Raw genomic sequence first — 7,500 nt, forward strand, 5'->3', positions numbered from 1 at the left:
TGCTGTACAAAACTTATGCACGTAGTACACTCGAGTACTGCAATGTGTTAAGGTACCCACACTACCAAAAGGATATTGCACAAATAGAGAGTGAACAAAGGTCCTATGCTGCTAGAATAGAAGAAGTTAAGGACCTTGACTACTGGGAAAGACTACAATTCTTAAAACTATACAGTCTAGAAAGGAAAAGAGAACACCACATGATAATACAAGCAGGGAAGCAAATAGAAGGAATTACTGAAAACATCATGGAGCTAAAAATATCAGAAAGAGCAAGCCGAGGTAGATTAATAGTGCCAAAAAATATACCAGGAAAACTAAGGAAGGCGCACAGGACATTAAACATCTACGCACCAGCATCGATAATGCAGCGACTATTTAATGCGCTGCCAGCTCATCTAAGAAACATCAGGAGTAAGCGTAGATGTGTTTTAAGAATAAGCTCGATAAATACCTAAGATGCATCCCAGACCATCCAAGACTGGAAGATGCAAAATGCACCAGAAGATACATAAGCAACTCTCTGGTGGATATACGATGTGCCTCACACTGAGAGACCTGGGGGAACCCAAACATAGAATAAGGTAAGGCAATAAGGCACGGGTAGAAGGGATTCTTTAGTTATGGTAAGCAGCTCTTCTATGAGAAGGACATTCCAAAATAAAACCATTGTTCTTTAGTCTTGGGCAGTGCCATAGCTTCTGTACCATGGTCTTCACTTCCTTGGGTTTATCTTATTTCTCTTCCTCATGTTTTGTTAAAGTTTGTATAGTTTATATGGGAGATATCTATTTAAATGTAGTTAATGTTCTTAAGATATTTTACTTTTTCTCGTTTCCTTTCCTCACTGGGCTATTTTCCCTGCTGGGTCCCTTGGGCTTATAGCATCATGCTTTTCCAACTATGGTTGTAGACTAGAAAATAACCGAAATAATAATGATACTAACTGACAACGATAAAAGGTTTCTTATGACTGTAATTTTTCCAAATGCAAAATGTAAAATGTTAAAAAAAAAATAGTATTTTCTAACATCGCCAGTGGGTCTTTTGTAAAAAGCTACTCAAAATGATTTTTCGTTGAAGCATGGTAATGTGCAGCCACGAGATATCATATGTTCTTTCTGCTTAAAAAATAGAAAGGAAAATGGACGGGGGACTACATTTGTTTAGTCTCTGAAATATTCCAAAATGTAATTAAGAAATTGTAAAAAAAAAAAAAACATATAATAAAAAGTGTAGTAGGATGTAGTAGCACATCGGTTTTTTTTTTTTTTTTTTTTTTATTTGCTCAAATATTTTCAAAAGAAATGTACAGATTGTAACAGCAGATCCCCACAGAAAAGCAACAGATCTTTTTCAAGTAGTCATATATCAATAAAAAAGTTATTTTCGAAGTAGCCATGAATATTTCAAGTAACATCCAATCCAGGAAAAGCCACCATAAGATGAAAAATATCTCAAACAGAAACAATTCCATGAAGAAACACGAAATATATCACCTGAAACTCATCCATCCTAATCTGAACCAGCTTAACCTAACCAAGGAAGTCTTTGCCTAGCCTAGGGAATTGGTGTAACTTTCCTTATCAATTTCTGGACTAATTCACAAGTATCATGACTCAAAATTTAAGTTTGCTGGCTTTGCTGAGTCAGGAGGTAGCCTATTGGAAATTTTACTGCCCCACTATCTACTGGAAGGGAGTTCGAGCCGAGCTCAAACTCAATAATTTTAATTGCAAACTCTCCGTCCTTGTGATCTAGGGAGAAGGGTTTTTGGGAGCTTCCAGGTCTACTTGATGAGTCATCACCAACGATTGCCTGGCCCTCCCTGGTCCTAGCTTGTTGTAGAGGGGGCTTGGGTGCTGATGATTTGTACGATAACTACTGTATTCTGGGACAGCAGAGAATGAATAAAAATATTCCAATTTGAATAAAACGAGAGAGAGAGAGAGAGAGAGAGAGAGAGAGAGAGAGAGAGAGAGAGAGAGAGAGAGAGAGAGAGCTAATCCTCGTGATACTGACAGGAAACAAGACAGCTGAAAACCTTTCCTGTCTATTGCAACAATCTTGTTGCTCTGGAATCGCTCCTGGAAGATTTATCTGAACCGTATGCTGCCATTCGAAAGGGATTTCTGGACAGATGATTAAATTCTTCCTTTCTTTCTTTTCTTCTAAGGCAGTGACTCAAATAATATGTCTGGAAATGTTGTTATTATTCATAAGATAGAAATAGCTGATCTATCTATCTATTTACCTAGATATATGTTTATCTATCTACATATATATCTGTTTATCTATCTAACTAGATATCCATTTACCTAGATATCTGTTTATCTACCTAAATATCTGTTTATCTATCTATCTACTAAGATATCTGTCTATCTTCCTGAATATATGTTTATCCACCTATCCATTTATCTATCTATTTACCTAGATATCTGTCCGCCTATCTACCTAGATATCTCTCTATCTATCAATCGTTACATCTGTTTAGGCATATGTCTGTCTATCATTTTGAGTCAATCTATTAAAAGATCGGCTACCTACTGCCCATCGATCCAGTCTAGAAGTGAAATAGACTCTCTCTCTCTCTCTCTCTCTCTCTCTCTCTCTCTCTCTCTCTCTCTCTCTCTCTCTCTCTCTCTCTCTCTCAGTATAAAGATGAAAAGAAACGTACACAGGTACTAGTTAAGACAAACAAAACGAAACAATTTAAAGAAAAATTCAGTAATTGTCAAGGAAATATACGTAATAAATGGAATATTGTTTATGAAATGATTCCAAACCCAAGTGCCAATAACCATATATTGATTTGTGACTATAAAATAGAAAAAGGCTGAAGAATTTAATGAATACTTTTCAAACGTTGGAAAGACGGCTTATGAAAAATCACAAGAGAATTTCCATGATATTGACAGAAACCAGATACCGGTAAATAACGAATCAACTGAAGATATGATTAGCTTTTTTAGACCTCAGCCAGTTGATGTTAATACAGTTATTCCCACAGTAAAGAATTTAAATGACTCAAATTCAGTAGGATTAGATGGAATACCACTTCTATTCATTCGAGATGCCTTACCTGTAATTGCCTTTTATTTAACAATAATAATCAATACCTCAATAATAACTGGTGTTTACCCCGATAGATGGAAGCTGCCACATGTTGTACCATTTTACAAGAGTGGCGACCCAGAAAACGTTGAAAACTACCTACCTATATCTCTTCTTCCTATTTTGTCAAAAATATTAGAGAGAATAGTAACAAATCAATTACTTGAATATCTTGAACAAAATAAATTCTTGTCCTCTACGCAATATGGATTTAGACCTCATCTGTCTACTGAAATGGCATTACTTAAGCTATCGGAAAGGATTTATAGAAACATTGACCAGCGAAAGATAAACTTACTTATATTGTTAGATCTTTCAAAGGCATTTGATAGCGCTAGCCACGATATTTTGTTAAATAAGTGTAGGAAAATGAAAATAGATTCTTTTTGGTTTAGTAACTATTTACAAAATCGTTTTCAAATAGTCAGACTAGATAATACTATCTCTTCTCGTAAGCAAGTACAGTTTGGAGTTCCCCAGGGCTCTATTTTAGGCTCCGTGCTCTTTCTTATTCACATCAATGATATGGCTGATTTCATACAGGACTATTTCAAAGATATGGCAAAATTTTTAGAAGACTATCTTCTCGTACAATATGCAGACGATAGTCAATTTTTAATTGCAGGTAGTATAAATGATATACCCACTCTTATCACAACGGCAGAAGCTATATTAGAAGCAGGACTGCGATATTTTCAATTAAATGGTTTAAATGTAAATGAATCAAAAACTAAATTCATATTTAATCGTACAAGGCAATATATATCACAAATCCCGCTAGATACCGTTCTAAACTTTAACGGCCATCAAATTGGAAGAAGTGTACACGTAAAAAATCTGGCCATTCATTTTGACCAATATATGCTTTTTGATATACACGTATCTGAAATATGTAGAAAAGTAAATGGAACCTTAATATATTTGAACAGAATTAAAGACAGACTAGATATTGACATGAGGGCGATGGTAGTTCAGTCTCTTGCACTGACCATAATAAATTATTGTTTAAAGATTTGGGGAAGTACTACTAAACAACAATTACAACGGGTTCAAAAAGTACAAAACTTTGCGGCAAAAGTAGTTGATGGTAGGGCCAAAAAATATGATCATGCAATACCAATTTTAGATAAATTAGAATGGTTAAATGTTGAAAGAAGGATTAAATTCGACATTTGTGTGGGAGTTTTTAAAGTTGTGCGAAGTTTAATACCAACTTGGCTTTTTACGTTTATAACAGTTGGAGCTGGGAGGGACAGACGAACGAGACAGAATAATGACCTTTATATACCGAGAACCAACACAGACTTGGGAAGTAGATGCTTTACGGTACGAGGACCAACGATGTGGAATACCCTACCTGAGTCATTGAAAACAACATCGAATATAGACACTTTTAAAGCAAATCTCAGGAAATATATGTTTTCTACAAGATTTTAGTTACAAATTTGTGGATTGGTTTTAATGTACTTGTGAATATCAGTTTTTAATGTTTTATGGGGTCTACTGTAACTTTGCACACAGTAAAGAATTTTAATGAGTTTTACTATTTTAAGTTATATTTTTTCTACTTTAAAGTCATACTAATACAAGTAGTGGAACAAATGTATTTTAGTTGGTAGTCAAAAGATTTATATGGAAGCATCACTCATATAAATGTTAAGTTTCAATGTAATCACAATGTCAGTAATCACTATACTATATGTTGCTTTATAAATAACGTATTTATTTGGAAATAAAGTATTATTATTATTATTATTATTATTATTATTATTATTATTATTATTATTATTATTATTATTATTATTATTATTATTATTATTATTATTATTATTATTATTACTCTCCAAGACTTCCTTGGTAGCCAAAACACTAAAAACTTTATGCAAAATTTTCCTCCGAAAAGACTAATGCTAATGCTTCTTGCAAGCGCTCCATTACCTTTTCCTTTCTTTTATTTCTATGGAGTTCAAAATTCTATTCACTTTACCTAAGTTAGGTTCATTTAAAGTCTTGGGTTAGAGATCTCTTGCTTGATGGTACACTCAGGCACGCTATTCTATTTGTTTGCTTATTTCCTTTCCTCAATAAGCTATTTTTCCCTGATGGAGCCCTGGGGCTTCTGGCATCCTGCTTTTTTAATTAGGGTTGTAACTTTGCTACTAATAATAATGATAATAATAATAATAATAATAATAATGATAATAATAATAATAATAATCATAATAATAACAATAATGATAATAATAATAATAAAAATAATAATAATAATAATAATAATAATAATAATTTGTTTACTATCATGTACACAAAAGATGTGTTAATGTTACTCAGTCGATGAGCGGTTTCATACTTGATAGGATCCTCTACTTATAAGTGAAACTGTTTTCCTTTCAGTCAGTCTTTCACAACTTGCAAAATGCAAAGTCTAAAGCGTCGATTTCTATGGACTGGACGAAGAATCCCTTGAAGGAAGAAAAGGGTAAGAAAGAAGACGAGCAGAGTTCGAGAAGGCTTTCGATTGATTGAAGGAGTTTGAGCGTTTGATCCATTATCGGGACGGAGTCTTTCTTTGTTTGAAAAGAAGAACATTTCTCGTCTCCTCTACTCGCCGGGGTTGAAGGCTCTCCCCAAGGGTTCCACAGGATGCTTTGGAGGACACTGCAAAGGAGAGGACAGACACAAGGGAACTTCTGTTTTCTCTTTTACACTGGGTTTATTATTATTATTATTATTATTATTATTATTATTATTATTATTATTATTATTATTATTATTACTTGCTAAGCTGATATCCTATTTGGAAAAACAGGATAATATAAGCCAAAGGCCTTCAACATGGTAAAAATAGCCCAGTGAGGAAAGGAAACAAGGAAATAAATAAACTTAAAGAGAAGTAGTGAACAATCAGAATAAAATAGTTTTAGAACATTAAAATTTGTCTTTCATGTATAAACTATGAAAAAACAAGAGGAAGAGGAATAAAACATAATAGTGTGACCGAGTGTAGCCTCAAGCAAGAGAGCTCTACCCCAAGACAGTGGAAGACCATGGTACAGAGGCTATGGCACTACCCAAGACTAGAGAACGATGGTTTGATTTTGGAGTGTTCTTCTCTTAGAGTCTGTTTGTTTCCTGTGTCTCTGTATAGCGAAGGATCTTGGTAAGGAGGTAGGGAAGAGATGGATATATTGACCCAGGATAACATGTGTAGAATGAGCGACCGCTGTATATGGTCAGTAAAAAGGAAAAATTAAAAAGAAATGAGTAAAAAACACATTAGTACGATTAATGGAAATCATTTCTCATGGACAGAAAAAACTTAAGTTTTAGATAACTCTGGCTCTGGCCACTTTGATTGATCAGTTCATTTGATTAATTTGCATGTAATAAAAAGGTTATTGGAATATTTAGATTTAAGGTATAAAATTTCCTACTTTAAAAGCTTCAAAGTGAAAAAAATGCTAATTTTAAATGCATTTTGAATGTTTAAATATACATGGTGAGATCAAAAGAGGCTGAGTAGAAAGCTTTAAAAGATACATTAACTGTTATTAACATTAAGTGTTAATAACACCACTAAGTGTAAACTGCCACAACAACTATCAACAGCCAAATCATGTGACAGTGACAATGCACTAGAGGCTGATCATATATACATATGATCAGCGTCCAAGCCCCTCTCCACCTAATATAGGACCAGGGAGTTCCAGACAATGGCTGCTGATGACTCAACTGGTAGATCAATAGGCTCCCCTAAACACCCCATCCTAGCTCATAAGGAAGATGAGGTACTACAAGAAACTGTCGAGCTTGAGCAGGTCTCGAACCTTTATTCAACAGATCACCAGACAGGGACGTTTGCAATAGGCCCCCACATCCGCTTATATCTTTACCAAAAACATATTTAGACTTATAAAATATGCTGTTAATTTAACTAGTACTAGTAAGCCTATTGAAGCTATTTCATGAAATTCAACATAATCTTGATACTTCTTCTGTTTTCACCTATTTTATCAAAGTATTAAATTGCATTAGTTATAATAAAGTGTTATCTATTCGCATTAATTACAGAAAAACATACTGCTAATTACCTGCTCTGAGGAAACGTAACTTTCTTTACTTAACCGTTGAAACTTATAATTGCTTTCTGGTTAAGTGATGTGATTAACTAGACTTCCACAACTGAATTTCTCCCAACTGAATCATGAGCATCTTTCTTCTTTTGTTTTCAAGACTTCCGTGAGAGCAACCAAAATCTCATCTGTAAAATCTCTATTTTATATCAATTGTTCATTACTTCTCATAAAGTTTAATTGTTTAAAGGTTAAAGGTATCTGGTTTCAGTTCCAGTTCCACCAGAATAGATACTCACCAGAACGTTAGCCG

The sequence above is a fragment of the Palaemon carinicauda genome, chromosome 32, assembly GCF_036898095.1.
Source record: "Palaemon carinicauda isolate YSFRI2023 chromosome 32, ASM3689809v2, whole genome shotgun sequence".
In the NCBI taxonomy this organism is placed as follows: Eukaryota; Metazoa; Arthropoda; class Malacostraca; order Decapoda; family Palaemonidae; genus Palaemon; species Palaemon carinicauda.